This window comes from Pholcus phalangioides, unplaced genomic scaffold, assembly GCF_987345545.1.
Source record: "Pholcus phalangioides strain wild (caught in Gottingen) unplaced genomic scaffold, Ppha-v1.0 ptg000017l_1, whole genome shotgun sequence".
Classification (NCBI taxonomy): Eukaryota; Metazoa; Arthropoda; class Arachnida; order Araneae; family Pholcidae; genus Pholcus; species Pholcus phalangioides.
The window spans coordinates 58,886,639-58,902,012 of NW_028301610.1; the positions used below are offsets into that span (position 1 = coordinate 58,886,639).

Consider the following 15,374-nt stretch of genomic DNA (forward strand, 5'->3'; position numbering starts at 1 on the left):
AAATTGTATCTTCACACTTGGGCTCACCATTCATCATCGAGGAGAATTCAGGAAATCGCGATCTCAAATACGGAATATCACTAAATTTTGCTAAAAATTGCAATTTATTGCTTTAAATTCGATTCGCTAACTACTGCTAAAATTTCTGAAGGGTGTGGAAATAAAGGGCTGTTACAAATCGCACTTAACAAAAATGTACACAGTATTTCACGAAAACAATATTCAAATGATTTGATGACCATATTTCATTGAGGAAACCCTGTAAAAACTGGGATCTTATATAAAAATCCGTAAAATACGGGACATCGCCGATTGCCATCAAAACCATTGCCAAAAGTAGACACAATCACCGATCGTAATTACAATTGCTGAAATATTGTGGAAAAAACGTTAAACTTGACAAATATGTGAGACGAATATTTAGAATTTTTTCCATGATTATCATAATATTATTTATATTAATAAAACGCTATGTATGTGTATTGCGACTTTGGTAATTATTACAAATTCAAATAAGTATCAAAACCTACTAGAAACCATACTTTATGAAACATGTCTACATTACCAGATAAAGGTCGACGTACAACCAGTTCCTCAAGAACCTAATTCCCGTTCGCTGAATTATCACAATTTTGGTCGCTTAAAGCTCTGCTAAGTTTGATATATACTCCAACGACTATATATCGTTAAAAAATCGTAGAACACCTTATGTCACCATCACCCAAAGAAAAGTTCACCGATTAAGTCAAATTCTAACCCTAAATTCCTCTTTCCACAAAGCAAGCAACCTCAATCACCTTCAAGTAGATTACCAATCAACAAGACAGCTGCGCATTAATGGACATTAAGTTCGGTAAACAATTATTTTCCTGATGAACTCTTATTTATTTAGTATTGTACTGTATGTATAATCGTTTATTATACACACACACACACACACAAATCCGCGTGAATTAAATCTAAGGGGGGAAAAAACAATTAAGATCGACACGAATCACTGCCTTGTATAAGACAACAACGTCCATGACATATACAGTTTAAGATGATGGAACTCGCAAGTAATTAAAACGTCAAAAAAAGCTTATTGTTTCGATCAGATTATTATTAATGGAGAGACTCAGATAAAATAAATAAATAATAAATAAATCCTAATATTCATTGTTCATTTTTTTTAATTACGTAATACATTCATCCTGCAAGGACATATTTGCTCTTCTTTCCAAGTTTTTCCACTTTCAACAGCGATTTTGTTCTCAAAGATATTTCAGTGATTTTACGATGATTTTAGGGAGCTCTGATCCCGAATCCGGCATTGTTTTTTGTCAGATTGGCCCTAGTTTTTGAGGTAAAGTGAAAATTGAATTTCAATGGTAAGCAGCGTGCAAATCACATCGAAACTGTGCGTTATAAATAAATGCAGTAAATCATTGGAAAATATATTTTGGTGATTTTAGTCACATCTTCGGGTGCTGATTCGAATCTGGCAATGGTTTTGCCGAATTGGCTCCAGTTTTGTAGATAATATATACTCACGACAATGTGATTTGTATGCTGCGCTTATGTATTACCATTGAAATTTAATTTTCTCCTTATCACAAAAAACTAGTGCCAATCTGACAAAACAAATGCCAGATACGCAATCAACATTCCAAAATAACTCACTGACTCAATAACTCAATAAATCACTGAAATATCTTTCCAATGATTTACTGTTTTTGCTTATAACGCACAGTTTCAATGTGATTTGTACGCTACTTACGTATTACCATTGAAAAATTTTATATTCCCTTTATTTCAAAAACTAGAGCCCATCTGACAAAACCAATACAAGACTGGGAATCAGCAGCCCCAATATACTCTAAAACCATTAAAATTTCCTTAACATGAAAAAAAAACCCCATTTTTTTTGTCGAGCAGTTAGCGTCATAACGTACTAAAAATGCCAAATTCACCGTTTACCTAAATCCAAATTGAATGTTAATCTCCAAAAAAAAAAATAATACAGTAGCTATTTTTGGTTTCCCCAAAAGACTATAATTTCAGAAAAATAATCTATATTATTATTATTATTATAAGGAAGGAGAAAAAAAAATTATATGACCTTTGTATACCAAAACAAAAAAGTTAACATACAAAACTTTTTGTGTGTTTGTAACGACGACAACTCCTGACCTTATGTGAGAAAATGAAAATATTACTAAACAAAAACCTTCAAGGAGAGATGATGATCCATCCAATCCATTGCAGATACGCAAGACTTGCTACACGAGAAAAGATCTTTTTGCCTTCGAGAAGGAAAAAACCTTTAAACATAACCTTCAAAAAATAAGATCTCCAGAAAAGAGGAGTTTGAGGTAACGTTTTTCTTCGAGACGGTGCGGCAAGAAAGCCCGCACAATCATCATCTATCTATGATATCCCCAATGGATAGGCCGCTCATCGAAGCGGTTAGTATCCTATCAATAGCCAATGATTATCCATACACGTGGCGCCGAAAATGATATGCAAGCCTTTTATGAAAACAAGTCGAGGAAAAGGTTTTGAGAGAAAAGTAATTCAATTGTCGTTTCTCTCTCAATAACTTTTTTTTTTCGTCTTATATGCGTCGGTAACATCAGAAGAAGAACGTTGCAATTTTGCATCATATTCTCAGATTATGTAAAAAGATGGTGTTCTTGAATGTTGTCATTTTGGTTTGGAACTATTCCGCGTTTGCTATTGATTGGATTTTTTTTTAATATTATTATTTTTTTTTAGATTTTTATGTATTGATTGGATTGGGTTTTGGTTTTATTTGAGCGAGGATCAATTAGGTCAAACTAAGCCAAAAAGAATGACCACCTAAAAATAAGACAAAATTCGTTCCTGCCATGTGAAGTACAATAAAACAATGTTGTGTAAAACAATGACGTAGTTTTATATATTGATAGAGAAATATGTACAAGTGCTGATCAAGAAAAAGGGAGACGATGGAAGTGATCACTCTTTCCTCCCAAGATTCGAATAATATGGGAGAAATTTGTCTGTCGCTCGTAAAATAAAGGGTGATCCAATACACCTATACAATAAGTCGCTTGTCCGGTACATCGTTCTGGTTCCGCGTGCTTTCGATCTATTCGCAGCTTAAGATGGCTGTCTTCCTTCCATTCGCAGCTGCAGAAATTTTCCTCATTCGCAGCTGAAAATGACTGCCGCCACTCTATTCCAAGCTGAAGATGCCTTCTTCTTTTCCATTCGCAGCTGCAGAAATCTGCCTCGCCTTCATTCGCAGCTGAAGATGAATGCCTCCACTCCATTCGCAGCTGAAGATGAATGCCTCCACTCCATTCGCAGCTGAAGGTGTTTGCCTTCTCTCAGGCGCGAATCCACAGAAAGGAGGATCGTTCTTATCACCCTTCCCGAGAGCCGAATACTATGGGAAAAATTTGTCTGTTCCGTAGAATACAAGACGATCCCAAGAACTTACACAATTCACCCCTCCCGACACGTCGTCCTGGATCTGCGTCTGAATGTGTAAATTTTTGGTTATACAGTCGGATCCCGTTATAACGAACTCCAAGAGACCGGAGAAATCACTTTGCAACGAAATTTCATTATAGAAGAATTACAGGTTTGTGCGTGTTCCTATGTAAACTTATCTGGGGGATTGGAAAAGTGTTCGTTAAAACGAGATTTTCGCTGTATCGGTATTCGTTAAACGGGATTCGACTATAATACTCTGATATACACGGTGGATGGGAAGGTCTTTCCAGCCCGAAATAACTTACTACGTTCGATCAAATGCAATAAGAAAACAGTGCTTAGAATTGAAAGAAAATGTAAAAATTTGAATCGGTATATACACTTCCCGTAAGGCAAAATTTGCTTCTTCTGAAAGAAATCTACCCCGTAATATAATCGGAAAAAAGATTCACCGAGACATCGATGATTGAAATTCTGGATTTTCGCTACTTTTTATGCACTGAAATAACTGAATATTAAAGAAAAATACGAAAATACTATCAAAAAGAGGCAAAAATCAAGCATTTCGATCACCGATATCTCGGTGAATGATATGCGGCAAATTTCTTTTGGTATAAAAAAAAAGGAGAAAATTTTTTATCAAATTTAAATTTTTATACTTCCTCTCAATTATTGCGTTACGCGTTTTTTTTTATTGCATCTGGTCGGGTGCAATGACTTTAACATAGTTATCTAAGCAGGCTCTCTCGCTGTCACATGTTATTTCAAGTCAAAAGAAAAAGGACTTACCTTTCTTATGCTTCATATATACATATTTTGACATACACATGACTCATGAATTCGATAACGCTGGCCAGGAACTTGAAATCGATAATTCATACCAAGATATAAGAAATAAATTGAAATGAATAAGCCAGTTGGGAATGTAAAATCGATAACATATTAATCGGAAATATGAAACCGGTACCGCTTCCTAACAATATGAAATTGATTACTAAGGCTGGGATTTCTATGAATTTGCATTTTTTTTTTCCATGATTTCGCATATTTCGCTATTTTTAAGCGATATAGGGCATTCTTTTCATGGTTTTCAGTAATTTTAAGGCTTTTTTTTTCATGATTTTCAGATTTTGAGGCATATTTTCATATTTTATAGAATTGTTTAGCGTATTTCAGCAGTACAGTGAAGAGGGATTTTTTTTTTTGCCGCAAGCTCTTTCTTTTTGCCCGTTCATTTCTCACAATCAGCGATTTTTCGGTGATATTAGTAATGATGGGAATTTAATTTACTTTTGGCATCATTTTTGACTATGCTTGCCGATTTTTCGGCGATATTAGCAACAATGGTAAATTTTATTTGTGTACCTTTGGCATTATTTTTGACGATGATTGGGGCGATTTTCCGTAATTTCCCGTATTTTTCTCGAGGAATTATGGTCAGTCTATTTATAATAGTATATTTTTAGGTTTTTACGCCATATTTTTTAGGTTTTTTCACGGCATAAATGTATTTTTTATAGAACATATTCTGTAGTTTTTAGGTCATAAAAGTCCTAGCCCTATTGATTACATTATATCAACAATATTGAAATGAATAACCCCGAAAGGAAAGTAGAAAAAATAATAAAGAAAATGAAAAATTATTAATATGAAAATTCGACAACGCGCTAATCGAGAACTTGAAGTCGGTAACGCATGCCGCGCAATTTAAAATCTACAACATAATACCGGCAATGTAAAATGTGTAATCAATAACACACGTTAATTTGAAACATGAAATCTGTAATGCTGTCAGAAATAAGAAATTGATACGGCTAATCGAAACTGAAATCTATAATGCGGGAACTCGGAATCGATATCGTTAATCGTGAATATTAAATCCACATGCCGGCAATATGAAATTTATAAAGCACGCTAATGATGAATATGAAATTAATAACATTGATCAAGAACACGAATTCAATAACAATAATTTTAGGAATACGTCATTTATAACGCCGAAAGGAAATATGGTACCTATAACGGTAATCGGAAATATGGTATCTATAACGGTAATCGGAAATATAATATATGCAATATATAAAATACTCAATTTTCGTAATGACATATTATTTATATAAATTTGATAACGATAAATCTTGAATATGAACTCAATAACGCTAAAAGAGAACTTAAAATTCATAATGCTAAATAAAAACTCGAATTTTATAACATTAAAATTGAACTTTAAATTTATAACACTCAATCTCGGGAATATGAATTCAATAAAGATAATAAGAATCTGAAATTTATAACACTAATTGGGAGTATGCCATTTGTAACGGTAATTGGGAATATGTATAAAATTTATTACGCCAATCAGGAATATGAAATTTATAACACTAGTAAGAAATATGAATTAATTAATTCCGAATCGTGAATATTGGACGTTTCGGTTATTTACGTAAGGTTAAGAAACGTTCCGGTTATTAAAACCGTTGTCAATTTCAAAGAAAACCTGAAACTGATATAACGCTTAATCGTAAATATGAAATTCGTAACGCTAATCGTAAATATGAAATTCGTAACGCTAATCGGAAATATAAATTTGATAACGCTAAAGAATTTAAATTTATAACGTTATTTGGGATTTTGAAATTAATAACGCTAATCTGGAATATATATAAGCAATTAATACCATTTTCGGGAATATGAATTCGTTAATTCCAATTGAGAATACGAATTCGATAATGATGAAGAACTTGAAACTAATAGTAAGAAATATCGGAAATATATATATATATATATATTTATAATTTTCAATCAAATCAGCGAAATATGATTTCGATAATGCTTATCGGAAACATATGAATGATGACACTCGAAATCGGGGAAATAAATTTAATGATAGTAACACTATTTGTAACTTTAAATCGAATACTCGGAAATTTAAAGAAAAACAAATTGCAGCAATTTGAAATATAAAATTGATAACGTTAATCAAAATGTCGAATTGATGACACTAATAAATCAAAAATGTGTGATACATCGATTTCGCCCAATTTGGGGCACGAAATCGGTTACGCTAATCAATAATTAAATCGGTGATGTCAAATCGAAATTACGGAATCTATATCGTATATAACATTTATTTTATATCATTTTATTACATACGGTAATACATCATATATACTACCGTTTTATTAATAATTATAATCAAAAATACGGATCTCGATAACGGAAATATGAAATACATGTAATATGGGACGAATAATGCCGATAAATTCAAAATTTTTTTGGATAATGGTCTCAACATGCGTAAAATTTACCACATCGTACATTATTTCGATATTTCATAGTTACTTCAGTATTATTTTAAAAAAAAGGTAACTTTTAAAATATTGATTTTCACCCGTAAAATAACATCGTAAAAAGATTCAAATATTTTGGGAGATTTTAATTTTTTGAAATATTTTTTTTATCATAAAATAACGTATTTTTAAAATTGGGGTTAAGTAATTTTTAACCTCATGATTAATTTTCAACAAATTATCTAATACAAAAAACAATTCACATACTAATCAAATTCTGTTATTAAATTGAAATTATTACCGGAATTTAGTGAAAATATTATTGCGTGAATTCATTCATTGATTATAATAATGATTTTAGTATTTTAAGTATCATTCATTATTTTAATAATCAATCCTTCAATTCTAATCCAACTTTATCAATATTGTTTTGTCCAAAGATTATTTAAAATTACTCGGACTGGGAAAAAAACACCAATTTGTTAAAAAAAATTCAGTTAAACAAAAAACTTCTCGTCGATTCCTGAATTTCATTACTATACGAAATTTTTTCACCGAAAATTTCATTTAATCATTCAAATTTATTCATCGTTAAATAATTGATTATTACGGAAAATAAGTCGATTTATTTTAAAAAATTTATTTCGAAAAAAATTTCTTATTTCTACAATTATAGATTCCTAAATTCTGCTCTAATTTTATAAGCTTAAATATTTTTTTTCCTCGAAAACTTTATTTAATGATTAAAATTATTCTGAAAAATTATTTATTTATTTAATTTATTTTAATACATTCGATATTCTTTACTGGAAAAATGCCTTATCATAACTTAAAACTATTTTAAAATAAACAATTATTCAAAGGAAAGTCAAATACAATTGAAAATTATTTTTCAAAACATTATTGATTGAATAAATAATTTCAAACTTAGTTAAAAAATTCATTATTTCAATCACATCGGTATTTCAATTTCATTCCCCGTTAAAAAATATATATACGATATTTTTCTCCTCGCAAACTTCATTTAATCATCAAAAATTACTCTGAAAAATCATTAATTATAAGATTCAATGATTTGTGGAAAATTTATCAAGTGAAATATTGTATTCTTTATAAAATAATTTTGAAAACATCAGTTTATTCAAAAAATATCACAACATATATTCGATATTCTTTCAACGAAAATGAGTTTTCGGAGCTGAAAATTATTTTCAAATAATCGATAAGTAAAAAAAAAAATTACATAATTTCTCAAGTGAAATACGGTTAAAATTTATTTTTGGAGCACTAATTCTGAAAATTCATCAAAAAATTTCTCACAATTTCAATTGACGATTCCTAAAATTCATTCTAAATCCCTAAATATTCGATATTTTTAGATCGAAAATTTAGTTATACAGAATGAGTTATAAAAACATGTTTACAGATAATAAAAATAGGCGATTTAAAAACATTTATGAATGCAGCGAATGAAATTTTTGTTTGGTAAATTAAAGTTCAAAATCTTCGTACAAAAAATCAAGCGCTTTTATGTACGAAAAATATTTTTTCCTAATTAATGAACCCGATGTTTCCAATTGGGAATATTGGCCATTAAGAGGTTATCATCAAAAATGGTTTTTGGAGCATTAACTCTCTGGTCCCGTGTATATTTGAATATACATGGTCTAAAAATCCATTGTACCAATTTATTTCCTAATTTTTTTGATATTTTAGAAAGTACATCTTTCACTGCCATTTCAGTACAAAATACGGCTATATAAATACAACTCTTTTTACCTAGAAAGAGTTGATTCCTTGTCGGTGTCGTTTTTGAGAGCTTCTGAAATTTTACGTGATCAGTGATTTACACACAAAATTCAATGTAGAAATTAATTAATTCTGCTAAGCAAGATTTTATCTATCTATAAAAATAGCATTAAGATCAAGGCAAACTATATTTCGCCCTGAAAAAAATTAACCATTTTAGCTTTTTCAAAAAATTCACTCTCATCAATTAAATTTCTGTGCCGAAGAATTTCTCCAACTATAAAATATGCCAAAGAAAACAATTTACATCCATATTTGTAAAAAATAAATTTTCGATACGTTTTTTATAGGAGGTGAACCATAGAGGGTTAATAAACCCGATGTTCCCAATTGGGAATATTGTCCGTTTAAAGGTTAATATCAAAAAATCGTTTCTGGAACATTAATTGAAAAATATCAAGTCGATGCAAAAAAAAAAATAAATATTCTAAATATCTCACCTGGTTTATAGCAACGATGAAAAACGAGTATATATAAAAGTATGTAAATAAATAATAATTCCAACAGTTCACTTTCCGACGATCAGAACGATAACGACGATGATAATAATAACCGATGACGGTGATGCAACAAAGTCGGCGGAGGACGGAAGAAGAGCCGGAGAAGAGCGAGATGCGAGAGACGATTTCACAATAACACACAACACAACAACAATATAATTTTTTTCAAGGTGAAGGACGGTTATGAGCCGCTTCTTCTTGCCGGTGTCCACAAGAGAGTGTTGTGTTGTGGGTCGGTTGGTTGGTTGGTTGTGTGTGTGTGCTTCTTGGAGAGGAGGAACGTGTGTGTGTATGCGGCGTTCAACAAGAAGAACAGGAGGAAGAGAAGAAACCTTGGGACACACAGGGAAGTGAGAAAAAGAATCGAAATGTGAGAGAGACGAGGGTAAAGAAGAAGAATATGAAGAGATCTCCTTGCGTTGTTCTTCTTGTTCTTATTGAGGCAGCGTGTCCTCTCGAAGTCTTGTCGCACGAAAATATTGGCTTCGATATTTAGGGTAGGTAGGGTATTATCTCGTATCTTTACTGGTTGGTGGTTGAAAAGTCGAGAAAACTGGCATCCGCGGCCCTTGGGAAAAAAAAAAAGTCAGCTGGTGCCGCGACTTGCGGTGATGATGATGAACACTTGAAATCGCCTCCCTTCACTTTATGAGAAAAGATGAACAAGAAGTTCATGCGTGACTGCTGCTGTTGGCTTGCCTCTGTTAACTTTTTACATTGCACACATTCATAAGCGGCGAGAATATTCGCTATGGGGTGCCCTAAGTTAACCTTTCAGCTTATATATGGGCTTACTTTCTCCGATGAATTTTTCCTCCCCTTTTTTTTATGTGTGTATTTACTTTTAAAAGATATTGAAATTAGTTTGAGGAAAAGTTCTTGCCGTTTTTTTTGATCGTGAGAAATACTAAAAGGTTTATTAGGAAAATACACTACAATTTTATTCCTTAAAGCATGGGCGGCTTAAGGCAAACTGACTAAGTTCAAATGACGAATTTTCTGAAAATTGTCGGAAATGATTTTATAAATTTATTTGAAAGAATGTTTTGCACAGAAACAAGTAAGTAAAAACTAAGTTATGGTTGATTTAAATCATATGTAAAAATGGTTTCAAAGGCAGCAAACAATTTTCAAACGCGTTTTTTGATGATTCCATTTTTGTCGTTATTTCATTCCGCGCGAAAGCAAATTTCTCAAAAACTATGCAAGATATTCTCATGAAAGTTTTCAACAGCATTCGAGATAGATAACATTAGCTGTTCAGTGAACTACGATCCTGACTATATGTTCAGAATCTGATATTCTACAGCTGTTTTGAATAAGAAATTTTGAATTTTTTTGTGAAAATTTTTTTACGTATTTTTTTTCACAAAAACTACTATATCTCAGAGAATATTCTGCGTACCTTAAAACTTTTAACCCATTGAACATACACCAGTCATAAGTATCTATAACTGGTTCGCATAATTTTGGACATACAGTACCAAATTTATTCGAATATATGTTTCAGTGTACAATGTCTGCGTAAGTGTTGAAAATAAGCTAATTTTGATAACATAATATGAAATATCTCAAAAAGTTATATAGAAATATTTCAGAAATTTCACAGGACTTCCTTGTTTTATGCAGTATTATAATTCAAGCCACACGTTTTATAAAAATTACACTGTTTTTTTAAAAAAGAAAGTGGTCCACATTAAGGGAGTTGGTGCATACAAATTTTTGAGAAAAACTTAAAGAAATGAAGGAATTTTAAGGGGTTATATATTAAGCAAATGAGGTACCCCGAATGCTATTACATGACAAAAAAAAATTTCAATATTTAAGAAAATATGGGATTTTGCACTTCAGGGAACACACTGTATTTATACGATTAACATAGGTTTGAACAGTTCAAAAATGTCATTTATCATTTGACAACTTACTTTTCTATCATTGTTGAAGAAGCTCAGCAATGTCTCCTCACAAATGGTATTTCCCTCCAAAATATAAGCAAGGATCAGAAATCGTTCTTGCTTGGCTCGTCAAGAAATAGACGTGTACCTTTAAGCTATTATATATAGTGGATCCCACTTATAACGTTTTTCAAAAAATAGTCATAAAAAACGAGAAAACGCTTTATACGGGAAATATCAATGACCATTTGTTTAGAGTTGGGACCACGAAAATAAGTCGTAGTAAGCGGAAAAACATTGTAAGTGGGAACGGTATAAGCGGGACCGACTGTATATATTCTGCCGGTATTATAGAAACTTCATGATCAGCTCACAAGTAAAAATTGAATGTTTTGGAGTTTCTTAGAAGCATCAATGCCCAAGCTAGCTCAAAATATACAATGTTTTTACTTAAAAAGTATAGGAAAATCCTGTTGTTTGAGAGAAACGGTGCAAATGAAGAGTTAAATACTATAAAATTTCCTACGTCTAAACTGCGTTCCAGTTTTTGTTTTAGCTGCACTAAAGATATTTTTAAAATATTTTAATGTAATCCTCTAACAGGCATTACATATGCTAATGTTTTCCACATTAAAATGCTCTTTTCTCAAAACTACGTCTTTGGTCAGATAAGAATTTCCAACATCACTTGTTCAAATGTCTTGGAAATTTGTGTCTCTCAGCACTGAGGTGTTACATGCTGTAACGAGAAGAAATTATTTCTCTTAAAATGGTTTGAAAAAATTTCATAGAATTAAAGATATGAGTAAATTTTGATTTTCAAAAGTCACCAAAAAAATAATAATCAGCAACTAAAATTCGAAAAACTCTTGTTAAATTGTATAAAAATATTCAAGAAATTTCAGAACAATTGAGGGCCTAAACTGAATGCATAGCAAAAATGTTCATTCAAATGTTCTTTATGTATAGAGACACACACACAGGATTTTTTTTCTTTTTTCCCCGGAGGCACTTTGGAGAAAGTGTGGTCTATTGCATAAAATCTAGCAATAAAATTCTGGAAAAACTCTATGTGAAGATGAATATACTCTGCATCTCACCTTGGCTGAAAAAAATTTGGTGTGAAATTAATTATTTCTTCATAAAAAAAGCAATTAAAATAAAGATTCACTGAGAGAGAGAGAGAGAGGGAGTTATGTTTTATAGGGTTAAGACTACCCTGTATAAGAAAGTTCACTGACCCACTGGAAAGAGAAAAAACAGTCCTATAAAGTGATACTAATTTCGTTGAAATATCTAAATTTTATGGTGAGCTACAAGCACTGAACGATTGGCAAAGCTCAAAATCAAATTGACACCAAAATTTTTAATCGCCAATTCCGTAAATACCCTTCTGGCTAAAATCGGTCAACTTTGTCAAATATTTGTCCATTGCATCAGCTTTCGAAGGAATCTACAACAAATCATATCTATATTCTAGTTCAGGTGAAATTTTGTCTTTTGTTTGCAATACATCACTGAAATCTGCATTCGTCGAAGTAATTTTAGTAGGTTTTGTGCGACAATTCGATTTGATTTTTCACTTCACCAATCTCTCGGCGGTTGAAGCTCGCCATTGAATATAAATATCCTGTAGATAGAGGTAATGTCACCTTATAGGATTTTTTCTGCAAAATCAAATTATCACCAAAATCTGTAGCCCGCCAATTCCGAATTTTCGTCGAATATCTACTTCGACAAACGCTGATTTCAGTGATGTATATTGCGAACAGAAGGCTAAATTTCTCCTGAACCAGAACACCGATATGATTTACTACTAAACCACACATGCCCCTCGTCTATATTCCTTTACGGAACTTCTAACGAATTGGTACATGTTGGAATGTGCGTGTAGTGAAACCTGACGTGAAGTTTTGTTTCTGTGTAATGCTTGTTATGTGTAGTGTGCTGCCATCTGCAATCAATTTTTTCAACTATGAGTTTTTATAGGACTTTTTCTGTTCTTTCCAAATATGTGCTTAGTTTGCATGCAGGTATCTAAAAGACTTCAGAAATTCGGGTTTTTTAAGACTTGACGCATTTTTTCCCCAAATCGATTATCCATCATAACTCGAAAACGGATCGAAATGGACAGGGTTGGTTGGGTGTTTCATGTTCCACTTAGGCTTGTCTATCACCCCCTTTCGTTTGGCAGAACATGTCACGTTAGAGGTTTGTACATAATTAATGTTCACCTATTCGGAGCTGTCTCATCCGTAAACAGGCATCACAGAAACGGGAGTGAGATGACGTTCGGTTTTGCCTTTTTAAAAGGAATGAGTGGCGTTGTTGTCACGTACGCACTGAGAAATTTGCATAATCTATCTAAATATGCGAATGTCTTAGTGCGTATGTGACAGCAGCACCAAAATCTCGCCTATCGGTGACTTTTGGTACTAATTATTTTTCAGTGGAAATTCATCTCCCCATGTTTTCCACAGTCGGGTATATGAGAAATTCGGTTTCATTTCATTTATTAGTTTTAGCCGCAGATGCTTCCAAACACTGAAAGTTATTTTATTGCCACCCTGCACATCTACCAACGTCATTTACCGGCGGATGGTACAAGGACTAGTCAGATCACGTGCACCTATTTCTGCGCTCTACAGCCAGAGGATGCATTGGTGGCCGCCTCTCCAATTTTCGAATTGGTATATGTACACTCAACGCACATGATGGTTCCTGATTGGCTTTTCGAGATCCCCTTGCCTCAATCTTATTTTGATATCCAAAGAGATACATACGTTCCGCTCCGACAATCCTCTACCATTGTGGAAGCCATGGATCAGTTTCGGTGCCTACGGTGTCGGCCATAGCCACCGTCATCAAGGCGGAAGGTAATGACACATGAAGTAGGCAATACTAAGTAGGCAACAGAGTAGCTCTAATGCAACTGGTAGCGAGAAATTTTTTAATTACCAAAGACTGACTGGCACTATGTGATGATTATGAGGTATATTTAAAAAGCTTGAATATTTCTGAAAAATTTGGGCTATTCACTTTGTACGCCATTAACTAATGTTAAGGGTCCTCACTAAATTATGCAAATTTCGATGAATGGAACTACCGATTGAATTTCGAGATCCTAAGAGCTGATTCCATGGATTCTCGTTTCTAAGATTATAGTAGTGAAATGCAATTTTTTAGAAAATGACAAAAATATTACCTTAAAAAAACTATGAATATCAAATTTTTTCTGATATGAATGAATGGATCAGAATGATCAACAAATAGCGACCCCGTTCGATTTCGAATGGCATCGGTAGCGCCCTAAAGTACTTTGCTTTGTAAGGCCCTCCACGTGGGTAGAAGCGGCCGGTTCCAAGACATACAGGGTGGTCATAAAATAACTTTGCCGATGTACGAGCACCTAATGGCCGCAAAAATCAACGAATGTGAATGAAATTCGAGATATTGGTGTTTCAGAGTACGCTCTCGAGAATAAAGACAAAAACAAAACCTTCGCCCTCACGGTTATGGTCACAGCAACAAAATTTCGAAAAATGCAAAGGCAACACTCACTTTTATGTATTGTTAAGTGATCGGTGCAGTGAAAAGCTTTGAATGGCGTTGGAATGATACCTGTAGCACCATAAACGCCAGTGCAAGACGCAGACAAAGAAAGAAAAAGAAACCACTAAAGGGCTCGCACTCTAACCCCTCGGTGAGAGTCTTCCTACGTCAGTAATAATATTACTGCAGATCATATTATGATTACTGGTTGTTTCCACATGTTTCTTTGTCTGACTCTAGCACTGTCGTTTGTCATGCTACGGGTACCGTTCTAACGCCATTGATGGTTTTTTACTGCGCCGATCACTTCACAATTGCGCATACTATGAAACACATTTATACCTCGAGTTTCATTCGCATTCGTTGATTCTTGCGGCCGTTTGGGGTTCACATATCTCGGCAAACTTATTTTAACCCTTTCAAACCCAGGTGCCAGAAATGTGTGGGTTGCTTTCTCTCTGTGTAGGAATTTTTCCTTTTGACCTCTGGGAGTTAATCTGACTCATGAAAGATTGTGTAAGTTTTGAGTTAGAAATACCGTTAATATGTACTTTGGGGGTTTTCACCAGAGCGTAGCACTCAAATTTCAACTTTCAGGATTTTTTAAGATGGCTTCCAGGAGAAAGCGCATCCAGGAAAAGTGTGATTTTCAACCTAAAATTTAGTAATTTAGTGTTTTTAATGCATTTTTACCAAATGAATACCAAACTGCAAAAACGTTCTGAAAATGTTAAGACTACATACTTAAGAGAGACATATCGTGCCTAAAATATCTTGCAACGCCCCCCTGATTGATCTCAAAACATCCAAGGGTGCCATGGCACACCCTTCTAAAATTTGAAATTAATAAGAAAAACAACTATATG

The 15,374-nt window shown here is 33.0% G+C and overlaps 1 protein-coding gene across 1 annotated transcript in view; it reads right to left on the reverse strand.

The window, feature by feature from the left end:
- Positions 1-9,284, reverse strand: part of LOC149074182 (uncharacterized) — a 133,500-nt gene extending 124,216 nt beyond the window's left edge. The window contains exon 1 of the mRNA XM_089246718.1: positions 9,002-9,284. The gene's annotated coding sequence lies outside the window, so the exon portion shown is untranslated. The remainder of the gene's footprint in view (positions 1-9,001) is intronic.
- Between the last annotated feature and the right edge of the window lie 6,090 nt (positions 9,285-15,374).